The following is a 15,346-nucleotide window of genomic DNA, read 5'->3' on the forward strand; positions in this document are numbered from 1 at the left end:
ACCTGAGGAAGGAAGCCCTCAATACTCCATACTTACAACTGATTTCTGCTTTTCTCCCATCCAGAATATTGTAGGAATGAGATTAGGGCTAACTTCTTACTAGTTGAAATGCTTTGTGCATTTTATTCCATAGTTTATATCAGTTTCATTGATCTCATTTGTACGCTTGCTTGCTGCTCGAGTAGAAACTGATACAGCAAATGCCATATTGAAAGGAGATGCCCACAGTTTTTACTCCAGTTCAAAAGGGAGATCAGAAAGGAAGAACAGCCTCTTCCCTTTGCTGGTCCAGAACAATTTCTCCAAATGGTCATATGCAATTAATTTTAGGGCCCTGAGTCCCTAAGCATTTGATTTCAATTATTCTTCCTTGAGACAAATGGTTTTAAAGGAAAAAAATTGCATCAAAAAACATTAAACAGTTTTCTCCCCCATCTCTAATATCATTTTCAGATCTCAGTGTTTTAGTTGTTTTAAAGCTTTTCTGTACAGATAAAGGATAAAATTGACTCAGCTATCTTCCCATTTTTGTAAGTGAAACATGCATGACATCTTGGCATATCTTCAGACTCATTCATGTTTGTGGGATACTTTTGAGAGTTTGACTTAAACTCTAACCTGAAAACCATAAAGAGAGTTTGATCTTGATGTTGTGATTTTAAGAAGAAAAGTCCCTTAATTAAGCATATTGATCTGGATATTTTTCTTTTTCATGGACAACCTTCAGAACCCTTGTCACTTCCTAAAAGATTAGCCCTTTCCCACAAGCAGAAGAAAACAAGGAAGCTTTTCAGCCACAAAATTTGGGATAGAAAATCTTTAAGATCTTCCAAGCAGCATCTTCTACAAATTCTTTTTTTGGTTATTTTTTGAACGTCCCATGTCTCCTAGGCCCACAGAAAGACCTTATGCACAGCTGTTTGTGATATATAGATGATGTTGACATCACAGAATGTTTAGAAATAACAGCATGCACCACAACTTTCTCTATTAGGCTGTCAGAGGTTATCATGTAGATGCTGTTGCCATGGCAGAGACTGGAGTATATGGAAATACCTTATCCTGAGAAGTGTCTTTAAGAGAAGTTTAATAAAAGGAGGAGTTTGTTTTTAAGTCTTCTCTCTGTATTAGACCTTTTCAAACCCAAGTATCAGAATTGGATTCCTCCCCAGCCGTCTTGATTCAGAGTCCCTCAGGATGAGGCAAGGAATCTATAGATTTTTTCTAATGAGCTGATTAAAATGAACAGTTAGATTTGGTGTCCAATATTCTAAATTACAAATGAGTAAAAAATACCTGAGACAGGACAAAAACGTTTCTGAATAAGACAAATAATGTGTAAAGTAAACTCAGAAATCATGATGAAGGTCTATGAAAGAATGAATCTAATTAAAACACTTCCTTTTTAGACTTAAGAATTTATAAACCATGAGATTTACATCAAAATACCATCTAACTAAGATGAGGATATTCACTGCATTGTTGTCCGTGAAAGAAAAAAATATTGAGAACAATTTAAATGTCCACCAGAAGGGAAAAAATCAAATACAGTGTGATAAATATGTGCTGTGGATTAGCATACAGTAGTTGAAATCTTCAAGGAAAAACATATGTAAGACAGGTTTTTGGGTGTTACAGGCAAATATAAGATGAACAATGGAATGATTTTCTGTGTATGTGAAAACTCTAAGTGATATTTCCCATAAGTATACATTCATTTATAAAAGCATAGAAAGATCTAGAAGAAAATGCATTAAATCAGTAATAGTGGTTACTTCTGGGATGAGATGGTAGTACTGGGAATAGGGGCTGTAGTCAAGGATATATTTAGCCTTATCCATGCTATTTCTATTAAAATATTTGCCTTTATTAAAATAATGCATTGTAGACTTGATAATTTGCTTAGGTATATATAAAAAAGAAAGTGGTGTTAATTGTGTTATAAAGTTAGGGTGAAAAAGCAAGCCTCATGGGATATAACTATAAAGCATCTTATTTTTGTCCCATCATCCTTTTATTTTATAATTTTTCCAGCTTTATTGAGGTATAATTTACATACAGCACTGTGTAAGTTTAAAGTCTACAGCATAATGATTTGTCTTAAATATATTGTGGAGTGATTGCTACAATAAGTTTAGTTAATATCCATCATCTCATATACACAGAAAAAAAAAGAAAAAGAAAAAAGATACTTTTTCCTTGTGATGAGAACTCTTAAGATTTACTCTCCAAACAACTTGCATATATACCATACAGCAGTGTTATCTACAGTTGTCATGTTGTGCATTACATCCCTAATACTTACTTATCTATAACTCAAAATGTGTACCTTTTGACCACCTTCATCTAATTTTCTCTCCCTCCACCCCCTACAAATCTGATCATTTTTTCTGTTTGATGTTTGTTTGTTTTAGATTCCACATATAAGTGAGATCATACAGTATTTGTCTTTCTCTGCCTGACTTAATTCACTTAGCACAATGCCCTCAAGGTCCATCCATGGCAGGATTTCCTCGTTTTTTATGACTGAATAATATTCCATTATATATATAACACCACATTTTTATCCATTTGTCCATCAGTGGATACTTAGGTTGTTTCCATGTCTTGGCTATTGTAAATAACTCTGCTATGAACATGGGGTTGCAGATATCTCTTCGACATACTCTTTTTGTTTTGTTGACAAAAATAATCCATAACCAGTCTATAAATGAAAATTTGGGTGAGTTTATTCTGAGCTAAAATGTGAGGACCATGGCCTGGGGCTTTTCTTCCCGAAGGAAGAAAGGGCACCAAAGAAGTGGGATGTACAGAATGGTTATATACCCCCAAAGAGGATGCTTCACATATGATTGAAATGTCCCTTTTATAATAGTCTTGAGACTGCTCTGTTGGCACAGCAATTGATGGACACAGCAGGTAGGTGGCTGTCTCAGTGAACACAGCAGGGTGGCAGGTCTGTTGTCTCGAGCCAGGTGGTCACTGGTGAGCTGAGGGGTCAAAGGTGAGCACAGCAATCGGTTCCTAGCTTAAGGAAAGATGTTTATCCTTAAGGAAATGCCAGTGTAGGGAGAAGTTGCACCTTTATCTTAAGGCCATTTGTTCTTGCCATAGTAAATGTTTAAAGCAGATATACAATGCATGCTCAATGGCCATGTCAGCCCCTTTCGGAAAAACAAAGTCAGGCTGAATTAGGTTTACACCAAAGAGCTTCCTCATATACTACAATATATCCTATTGCTTGCCATTTCTATTTGTCAGTTTTCTGTGGATATATACCTGAAAGTGCCATTGCTGGGTCATGTGGTAGTTCTATTTTTAATTTTTTTGAGAAAGCCCTATAATGTTTTCTATAGTGGCTGGACCAGTTTACAGTCTCATCCTTTGAACTGCCATGTAAGAAATGACTGTCCTGAGAGCCTCAATGCTGTGAGGTTACAAGGTCCAAGGAGAGGGCCATTGAGGTCACTTTCATGGGTTCTTTGGAGACATTCTTCCCACCTAGCACCCCATCCTAGGGAATTCTTACTGAATATCTTGAATAAGGAGCTCCATGGTCTCATACTTCTCCTCACACTACGCATTTTGGATCTGTTCTTCTAGCTTGTTTTTACTGAGCTTTGCTGGCTCCCCAGGTGGCATTTGGGGACAGAATTAAAGGCACCAACTGCTCTCTCACATGGTCCACAACTTATCCAAGTACATTTGAAAACATTAGACATTGATTGCCCTGAGAAACTCTAGATTTAGAAGCTATCCCAGTGCAGCAGCAAACTCTTTTAATTCCAACTCAGAAAGGCTGGCTGGGTGACTTGTCCTCCAGAGTTTCATGTGGGAAACACATACCAATCCACTGTGTCCTCAAAATACAGGTGACAAATAAAGTGGTCTCCTTGAAGCCTTTCTCTGAAATTGAGGTATAGAGGAAGAAACCATTTGCTTCCCAGTTCAGGGGAGTGAGTGGTTATAATGCTATGACCCCAAACCCTCCCCCAGAATCTTTCTCTATTTGCTCACCCCTAAACTTCTTATGCTTATTTAGCATGTGTCACAAAACTTGTTTTGCCCCATTCTGCTTTGCAAGTCTCATCTGGTGGGTGAGCTCCACACTCTACAATGTGGACTCTGCATCCCTTAGGCCTCATCTCAGATTTATGTTTCAGATTCTGTTACCACAGCATTGTCTTCCCAGGGGTGGCTTGAGCCTGTTTCCAGTTTGGGGACTGTAGGTATGTGTGGAGGACTGGAATTGGCCACCCCAAGATATGTCTCTGGCATGAGGATTATTTTGGGCTGGTTACTTCTGAAAACTGCAGACAGGAAAGAGACTCTGAAAAGTGGAATTTACTTACCCTTTGTTAAGAGACGTTTACATTTGTAAAGGAAATCCCCATCTGTAAAGGTGTCTTCCTTTCTGTACCAGGAAGAAGGGGGTTGACCTTATTGCTAGAAACTCTTAATCAATGCCAAAGGCAAGGACTTAAATCTGCATCTTATTTACTGTACTTGTGTGGTAATCCCCCATGATTGACTTCCCCTCTGCCAACATCCTCCTCTGTCTTTAGCTGACGATGATATTTAAGGTGGTGGCTTCAGCCATTTTGGCAAGTTGCTTAGGTTGCCTGAGCCTCTCCCATGTATACATGTTATAAAGCTTTGTTTAATTTTCTCCTGTTACTCTGTCTTGTGTGAATTTAATTCATTCTCCAGCCAGAAGAACCCACAGCAGGTCGAGGAAATGTCTTCCTCCCCTACACAGGGCAGTGGGTGAAAGAATGCTAATCCAGGCAAGAGTCTTAAGGGAGAAATCACTTTGTCCTCCCCAGTCCTTAGAGCAACAAGGTGAACCAAGCTAAGATTTAAAATGCAGGTTTTTCTCATTGATTCACACAGACAAATGCTTGATGATGTAAGCAGAACGTTTTCCTTTTCTAATATTAAATCATTTTTGGATCCAAATAAAATAGGACAATGATGAGCTCAGAATCTGAAAAATAATAAAGCACAAGCTGAATTTGCATTGCTAGGTAAAGGGGTTAAATGGAAGAGTTCCTTATGGAGACATTTGGAGATTAATCAGAAGTGGCCAGGGGAGTTTCTGAAATGCTTGCTTGCAAGGAGGCTCTGAAATCAAGTTAAGGTTAGTAGATAGAACCTGAGGGAAAGCTGTGTTATGCAAAATCTGAGTGTTGTATATATCTTTCTGTTCTATTTACCTTTTCTTTTTTCTAAAGGATATATGCATATATATTCTTTAACTTTTATATATTTAAATAACATATAAAATATATTTCATTGTTAATATATATTTTATATATACATTTATATTTATGTGTTAATATATATTTATAAATATATATAAATAATATATATTTATAAACAATTATATTTAATATGTGTAATATATATGTATCTTTAACTTTTTAAACTTTAATCTCTGAAAATCTAGAATAACAAAAACAGACACAACTGAAAAAGAAAGGAGAATATTGAAAACTGAATACAAAGATTATACTGAAATTTAAATGAAGTTCGTAAGTATGGGAGTATATAATAATTGGTGTTATACGAAAGTCAAAGAAGAGCAATCTATTTGAATAAAGGGTAATAAAAAATAGACTGTAAAAGTCTTAAATAAAAAATATTTTCACAATGGAAATGCTTTTGTCATGTATTTGTCTTTACAATTATATGTTTATACTCCCAGCAATGTTAATTTGAAGAGATGCTTTAAATTTGACTTGTCAGTGTAAAAATGTCAATTGATTTGCAAGACAAATGACTGTCAGATATATTGCATAGATATGCTGGACATTTGATAACCATCTAGTCTAGATGCTAATTTGATCGTTGAGAATTATTGGAAATCTAATTTACCTAGTTTTCCTGAAAAGGGTAGACTTGTCTCTTTATTGTGAGGATGTAAAAGTTGAAACCATCTGTCAGGCAGTGGCACTTAGGAATTAACTTCAGACAATCAAAGATGAAGTTTTACATGAGAACACACGTTAATCTGACAGCTTTATATCTAAAATAAATAACAATATTATATGATTTGAGGGTGTGGGATAAGTTTGAAAACAGCCAAACTTTAAGAAAATACATTTTCTTGTTTCACAGTAACATGAATTTTTCTATTTCATTCTGAAATTTTTTTCTGTTATATATCTATATACTGAGATGTGTAGTCCTTATTTGTTTAATGAATTGTGCTTTTAATGTTTCTCCACTGTCTTATATAAGCATCTGATGTTGATTTATTTCACACTGTTCTATTTGCTCAGAAGTTAGGTGCATATTTAACTCTTGAAAAATGTTCTATAAATACCATCTATTAAAGAAGATATCAGAGCATATTTTTTGGTTTACTTGTCTCTCTAGTCAAATGACAGTAACTGTGTCTCAGGCAAGGAAGGCATTTTATTCATCTTTGTATCTCTAGCATATGGTACCCTGCTTGGTAATTGGTAGGCAATGAATAAATAAATGAATTAATGAGTGAGAGTTCTGCATCATTCTCTCCCATCTTTCCGTAAGATGTAATCCTCTCATTCCTATTGCTTCCTATACCCATCTCCAGTAACTGACGTTTCTGCATGAATCATGGGCAAAGACGTGAAATGTCCTTCCTCTTAATTGACGGAGCTCTCCACAGTCTCTCTGTTCTCCAGCAAGAGACAGAAGTTAAACTAAGATTCATAAATGATTAAGCACAGCAGTAAAACCTGCAGTGCCTTTTTTCCATCAGCCCAGCAGATGATTTGCTGAAATAATCTTATTTCTATGGCCTGTTGAGATAAAAGATTCTAGATTCCCAAATCTTCAAAATGAGGGTAATAGTCTAGCAACTCAAGATGGTTGTGAGGATTAACAGAGAATACATGGAAAGAACATAGCATAGTCTGGTGTAGACAGGAGCTCAATAAATAGTTGTTAACTGAGACTTGACATTTGATAGAGAAATGCTACAGATCAGGCTCCTGTTGAGTTTGGGGACAGGAAATCAGTTACATAAAGTCATTCTGTTCTTAAACTGTCTTGTGTTTTTTCAGCATAAACAGAAGGGGTTTTTCAAATTTTTATTACTATAATATTTTCCCTACCTCATATATCTATATTTAACCTCCTAATTATGTTATTTTCAAGAAATGCCTAAAAGGACATGAGACTTTAATTATAAAACATCTAGTTGGGTGTGTACCTTATATTGTTGTCATTTTATTCTTGATCTGCAGAACTTTCATCCTTCATGTATGTCTCATTTATTAATTAACATCTGATTATCTGTTCTGGGTGGATCTCCATGCTACACACTGGAATACAGCAGTTAGCAAGAAAAGCAATACCTGTCTTCTCATGGATCTCCCATTCTACAAGAAGTAATAAGCATTAAGAAAGTGATCATGCCACAACTAGAAGGACCAGCAACTAAGATACACAACTATCTCCCTGCCGGCAGGGGGGGGGCGGTTGGGAAATAAAGCAGAAAAAAAAAAAAGATTGGCAGCAGTTGTTAGGCCAGGTGCCAATCCTTACAAAAAAAAAAGAAGAAAGTGATCAGGGGCCGGCCTGGTGGCGCAGCAGTTAAGTTCGCACGTTCCACTTCAGTGGCCTGGAGTTCGCCAGTTTGGATCCCGGGTGTGGACATGGCACTGCTTGGCAAGCCATGCTGTAATAGGTGTCCCACATATAAAGTAGAGGAAGATGGACACAGATGTTAGCTCAGGGCCAGTCTTCCTCAGCAAAAAAGAGTAGGATTGGCAGCAGTTAGCTCAGGGCTAATCTTCCTCCAAAAAAAAAAAAAAATGGAAGTGATCAAAAAATGAACTGAGTAACTACAGACTGTGAAGGAAGTAAACAGTGAGTGGATTAATAATGACAATGAGAGGAAAGGAAGACTTACCAAGTGAAAAGTTAGGGGACGTAGGAGATTTGAGCAAAGAGTTAAAAGATGAGAACTTCTAACCAGAAAAGTAGGTAAGACTCTAGCTTTCCAAACAGAGAAATCATTAGATCAAAAGCTTTGAGGCAAGAAGAGTCTGGATCAGAGAAAATGTTATCAGATGAAGTGGACAACATCTTGTTGACTTGTAGGTCGTGAGAGGGAAGTTTGATTTTATATGCAGTAAAATGGGAAGCAATGTAATGTTTAAGTAGAAGAATTACCAGTTTGTTTCAATTTAATGGCCACTGTGTGTCAAATCAATTGAGGTGGGGAGATCAGTTTGGAGGTTAGTTTGATTGTCCCAATGAGAATGTCCAGTGGGTGGGCTGAGTGGAGGAAGTATGATAGAGAGGAATGGGAACACCCCTGAGATTTTGGAGGTAGCATCAATATTCATATTGATGAATTCGATGTGGGAGGAGTTGGGAAACTAGAAACAAAGGATGACTTCTTACTTTGTTTTTGTTTTGTTTTTGCTTGGTCACCTAAATTAAAACCACAGGCCAACTCATTTTAGATCATTCCAACTATCCCTTGGGGATAATGCATGAAGATTTCTTCTTCTAATGTGTATTTGGCCTTTTTATTTATACCACACATTATAAACGTTGTCTTCTCTTCAGGTAGATTGTATATCATTGTCAATAAAAATCAAGAAATCTATCCTTATAACAAGTTAATATTTTTGATCTAAAGTTCATTTTTATCTTCATCAAATTAATACCCCTGCAGAGCTTAATTTTACAAATTGAGTTTATTTTAAAATCTATTGTTGAATTATTTTCCAAATACAGCAGCCTAAGAAATTAAGATGAGGTCCTAAATGTATAATGCTCTAAGTGTAGTAGGATATTTTTAGCATACCAATGTTTATTTGGTGATGTATAAAAGGTAAGTAATCCTACAAAACTTTGCATATTTTTCAAATCCTTCTCAAGCTTATTTGTACACTTTTTTGCTCTGGGAAAAAAAATAAGCTCAATCAAATTTATCCTAATATTTCTTGTAGCCAAGATACCACTCCTGGACATATTTTTGGTGTTTGTAATTACGGAATGAGTAAAATCGGGGAATGCTTTATATATCTAAGATTGCCTGTATCTATGAGTGGGTCCTCCAATTTTTGACAGTCCATAGTGGTAGCTTGTTGAACTACCATTAATATAACTATTTTGGTTAATCCTTGACATTTTTAATGCATACATAAGAAATATGTCCATGACATTGCTATTTCATCAATCAGCTTTACCTGATGGTGTCTAGCAAGGAGAAGGCCAAGATTATATTGAACTACATTCAGTTTTAACTTTACTAAATATCACAAAAGTTCCCCAAGCCAGCATTACAAGAGAAGTCAGCTTATTGCCCTTTTACTTCTGTATAACACAATATCAAAAACATTTTAGTTACCAATACGTGATTTCTCTAGTGACCTTTGACATTTTGGAGCATGTATTCTCATGCATCATTAGAGGTTTCATGCCAAACCAATAACACACTTCTCTGTTGTTTTCAAATGTCTCCTAAAGCAAAAGGTTAATGATCAATAAAATGCACTGAAATGGTTCTTTTTGCTGCCACAGCTCATCTCTTTCTCTTTTTCACTCAGTCTGCACATACTTTTAATATTTCCTGAGTAGGTTTTTTTTTTTCATTTAATGAGGAGTAACTAATGTGCTACTTTCTCTTTATAAAGTAACGCTTTCTCTGATAGGATTGTATCCATGGACACCAGTTTTATTCAAGATACCTTTCATTTGCCCTGAGACTGTGGTTAACTCACCATTTGACAATTGTGTGCCTTTAAAAATTAAAGGTCGCGCATGGAATCTCCCATTTGCGTGAGTTTACACAAGGCTATAAAATTCCTGTAGATGCTGTCTGGCTTACAGGACTACAGCACTGGTGCTGGATGCTAAAAAGTGATCTAAAGCAATGCTCTGCAAAGATGGCCCCTAGGTGAAGTCTGGCCCACAGCCTGTTTTTGTAAATAAAGTTTTATTGGAACACATCCATTCCTATTTGTTTACGTCTTATCTTTGGTGGCTTTCGTGCTTCACTGGCAGAGTTGAGGAGTTGCAGCAGAGACCACACAGCCCTCAAAGTCGAAAACATTTACTATCTGGCCCTTTAGGGAAAGAAAACTGCTGATTCCTGGTCTAAATAAAATTAAATCTGCTTCCTTTTGGAGCTGTGCAGTCACAAGAATATACACTAGTTGGCACGTTATAGATTGTCAAATTCTAGATGTTTGTCACGTAATTTGAGGGGCTATAGAAGGTACAATTGCAAAGCAAAACACGAACTATTGTCCCTTTTTAAAACATAAAGCCCAATATTAGTCAATGTTTGCATTTACCTAAAAAACTACACCAAACATAATAAATGGTTGTACTTGGCGAGGGAAGGAAGAAATGTTGACTTTTTACTCTACATACTATTATAATTTTAGAATTTCTCTATAGTAGGAACATGATATATTAGTATATTTTTCTTTTAAATAGATTTGTTATTACTAAAGACTGTTTTCTCCAATAGCCCTGTCACAATTCATTGTAGTTATCATATTAGACATATACTTCAATTAAGGATTTTCAGGATTTCTGTTAAAATACAGTTTTTTAATAATACTTCTTTATAATATATGAAACCCAAAGTACTATTGTAGTCAATGTTTCCCTTGAGCTCCATTACAACCCAATAAAATGGAGCCAGTATTTTAACTATTTCCTAGACAACAAAAATGATGCTTGGAGTATACAACTCCTGTGTGCATCTACAGATGATGGTGGTCATGGCCATCCATGTGCCTCTGATGTTAGGATAATGGCTGAAACCAGTCTAGTGAGGTTGGTGCTATTATTCCAACTTTACAAAGAGAAACAAAAGAAAGACAGGTTTTGAGTGGTTAAGTGTTAGAGCCTAGATAAGTATCTAGATGTTTGACACCAATGTTTGACACTGGCCCTCAACCATTACACTGTGGTGCCTCTCAAAAGGCTGACTGAGTACTTTTAGGGTAGAATGAATTGATTGAGAACATGTATTGAAATTCTATGTACAAAGTGTTATGTCAGGTTCTGTGCTTTTGAAAATTAAACTAAATTTTATTGTGTTCCTACTATATATCATATGCATCCGAGATGCTGGAACTAAAATTTATACAGAAACTTTTAAAATGATCACTTTTCTATAATCCTAAACATTGAGTAAAGTTAACCATTTATCTTTTTTCCTCCCTATTACAGTATCTCTATTATAAGTATCCTGGCCAATTTGTGTGCATATCTGTAGGCTTGGGTTCTAGAAATAAGATTGCAAGGTCAAGAGATATAGCATATTTGATGTAGATAGATATTGTCAAATGACCCTCCAAAATGATGTACAAAAATATTCCCATCAACATTTTACTGGGATAGCCATTTACCTACAGTTTGATTTTTATTGAGGGAGTTCTCTAATAAAAGAACCACTAGCATACCGGCTAACAAATATTCACCTATCAGTACACACAGGACCTACATCTTAGTTCTTAACTACTCTGAGATTTTTAGCGCCTTATGATATGTCTTTTTCTTTATATGTGAAATAAAATGGAGCTAATTAATGAATTCAACAAGCACTCATTCATTAACTATGTTGGGGAGCAAGTGGGTTCTCATTCTATTGAGAAATATCTTCTGAGATGGTTGTCAGAAAACATGGATATCTGTCCATCCTAAAGTCTGACTTTTTGGCTTACCTCTTTTATTCAAGACAAGCCAATTTACTTCTTTGGTCTTGGGTTTCCCATCTGTCAAATAAATGTGGGAGTAGATCATCCCTAAGTGCTCTTTTAGGTTTAAATTTTCATTAGCACGTAAATGTAGATATAATGAGTAATGTATTACTCACTGTTAGTTGTTGATTTTTTTTTTTGCTTTGGTTCATTTTGTCTCGTTATCTAATAATTTGTGATTTGATTCTTTTGGAAGGAAACACAAATGAAATGCCTGGATCTCTCTGTTTTCCCTTGCAGAATGGAAGCTCTGTTGGTATCTGTCTTTTTCACTAACACATTGTGCTCATAGTGCACACTAGGTTTTCGATGGATGAATAAAATAAATTGTGTGACCCTTAGCTTGACTCTCACATGAGACCATTCAATAGAGCAACCAGAAAATGACTCAAGTTTTTATTTCAAACCTGAATATAACGTCCGAGATATTCTAAATAGGGATTTAGTTGGGGAAAGTCCTATTTTTCACCATACACCAAGAAGATCTTTAAAAATTATGATAGGCCATCTTAAAAATAGCTTCAGATATTTCTGAAGTTAATTATTAAGGCCATCTCCAAAATCTGAGCTGTAAAGTAACTCTCACATAAAATTTAAAATATATATAACTTGGTATTTTTGAGGATATTGAATTTTGCATCCTTTACTTTGAGTTTATTAAGTATTTGTAATGATAGATCACTGAAGTGTCATAATATAACCAGTCAGTTTACCTCTTCTTTTTTTTGTTTTAAAGTGATGTTCATTGGTATTTTAACTCATTTACTGAACAAAGTTGACCACCTTTTATAAGCCAGGTGCCACTCTAGGTGCCAGGAAATATAGCCAGTAAACAAGGCAAAAGAAATTCCTGCCCTTGTAGAGTTTATGCTCTTGTGAGGTTTTCTTACGTTAGGAAGTGAATGACTGAGCCTAATAATGCTTTAGTTCTCTTGAAATCCCAAATCTTGGCTATGTCAGGGTGTTTTTTCTTGTTGTTCTAGTAAAAGACCACCATGTTGATTAGAGAAATAACTTGATCTGAAATAATAAATCCACTTTTAAGATAGTGATATTTAACCTTTATTCATCTCAGGCAATTTAAGAATCTTCTGGAAGCAATGATCCTTTCCCTATCCTAATTTTGCACATAATTTCCCAGGGCATGAGAACTCTCTTGAGTCCATCCACAGATGTAAAAGCTCTGACCTACACCAGCTATTTTTGATGAGTTAATAGGATGAACGATAATGTGCTATTAGATATTTATTGAGCTATTTTAAATGTATAAGCCCCTTATACAGTTTATTCATTCAGTGATTGATTTATTCCACACATATTTGATTAAATGCTAATGCTCTTACGTGCTAGACACTGTGCCAGGCAACACTATTATCTCAAAACAAATTTTTTGATATGATTACTGGATATGTGAGCTTCGTCATAACCAATCAATGGAGGATCTTGACTGAATCAAGTGCAACATTTATGTAAAATTCACAAGCAAATATTTGTGCATTTGCTAAGCATCACTCCTTCCAGTTTTTATTAGGACTTAGCTAAACAAGAGGAAATTTGTTTCCTGCTTTTATCAGGACCAAAATGAGAGGATTTGACTTTGTGATTATTAAAAACCTATATTTCATACAAAATAAATAGAAGTAAAAATAAACTGTGGGGTTACTCAGGTTGCATTCCAATGTATTTCCTTTCTGAAGTTCAAGATGATACATAAGACTAGAAGAAGCCGCTCCACTCACTGAATTCCAAAAGACAAGTTGTTGAATCCCGTGTATACGTGTCAAGTATCTGTAATAATTTGAAGCACCATATTAAACGCTGCATATTTTAATTAACTAACATAGTTTAATTTTTCCGAGTGGCATTGGTAAGTTTTAATGTAATAAGCATTATCAACTTTAGATCAGGTCTTGTGAGACTAAATGACACCAGAATTACAAGTAGAGAGTGTCTGCTATGAAATTATGCATTGATTTAAAATCAACACACTCAAGGATCTTATGGTTACAAATGGGATTTAGTCCCAGAACAGCCTCTTTGTGACTTAATCTTTACATCTATATATTGTTCCTATCCATGATTAAGTAGTTATAAGAAACACAAAACTTTCCTTTTGAGGTCACTAACTTCTTGCAACTGTAGTCCAGGGAGATTATGTCACTCACCAGGTGATACAGCTTTTTTAGTATTGAAACTAGCATAGAATGTAAATTTCCGTGTGGACCTGTCAGTAAATCATTATCCCTTAAAATACTGAAAGAAAATTATTGATCTCAATAAAAAGAAAAGAAATACATTAATGGGTAAAGATTAGACTATGTTCAATTTCCTCTTTAAATTTAAAGTGATGAGATAATCCATGTCATCTGTAGTAGTTTTTCCCTCAAATGAATTTTAGCAATGCATAACTCCAAACTCTAAAGTTTAAATAATTGAATGAATAATGAAGAACTTATCCTCTAGGTTCCCTTTCTACCAATGTGGCAGATGAGCACCTAGGACCGACCTTTCTTCTGAAAACAATAAACAAAATGGAAAAGAAAAGAAATGCACGTGTAGTCTGGCAAGAAAATAAAGAACTTAGAGCGATAGCTGAGTGAAGGCAAGAACCCTAGAGTAATCGGACACTGAAGCCAGCCTTCAGCTTGAGGGCATGTGTGGATCACAGTTCTACTGTGTATCATTTTTTGATATTTCACAGGACTGGAGTGGGTGCTGGTACAGAAGAAAAAAATCCTAAGGCTGTGCCAAAATGGGAAAGTCAAAGCAGAGATCTTCTTCTTATAGCTGGGACTCAAAAGTGCTATACTCTTCATGTTTAAGGATGAATTAGAAATAACTGTGTACCCAGGTAAAAATAGGGAAATGGCCTATCTCCAATCTTGCTACTGACTGAAGGAGTAAAATATCTCCCCTGAAAATATGTAAGCACAAGCTGACATTTGCACAAGTTTGCAACATAAATTCACACTATATGGCCAGTCCAAAAACACTTCAAGTCAGGAATTTAGATGTAAGCGTTTCCAATGTAGTAGTACATTCCAGATCTGTGCCAGAACCAGATGGTAAATTCTCCCAAGAGATGTCTATTTCATCCCATGCCTCAAGAAGTTTCATATGTAAGTTTACAAGCAAAATGGCAGCAGGCAATTAAAAACCAATAAACACGTAAGGGAAGAAGGCACCATGAGTAAAAGCTATCAGAAACAAGAGAAAGAAGAATTAAACTCACTTTGCATATAAAATGTATAAATTGTCATCATTGGGATAAAAGGACTAACTCATCACTTTAGAAAACACTTCGTTATCTTAGAGTCATAAGCAATTCCTCACTATTTTTCTCTTAGAAGAGACAATGCTAATGTGTACTGATAAGATAGTAACATACTCATTGAAGTTTTGGAATGGTGCAACATCAGAGAAGCTACCATATCTAGATTACTTTTATTTCATTTTAGGGGGAGAGTATAAAGGCTAAAAGTAAGAGCTCAAAATCTGACAGACTAAGATCTTTAATCTTGTAATATATTTGCCCAAGGTCTCAACTAGTACTGTACTTAAATTCTAAATTTTGCATTGCTTATTTGAAAAACGGTCTTATAATATCCTATTACCAATACCCG

This window comes from Equus przewalskii, chromosome 15, assembly GCF_037783145.1.
Source record: "Equus przewalskii isolate Varuska chromosome 15, EquPr2, whole genome shotgun sequence".
In the NCBI taxonomy this organism is placed as follows: Eukaryota; Metazoa; Chordata; class Mammalia; order Perissodactyla; family Equidae; genus Equus; species Equus przewalskii.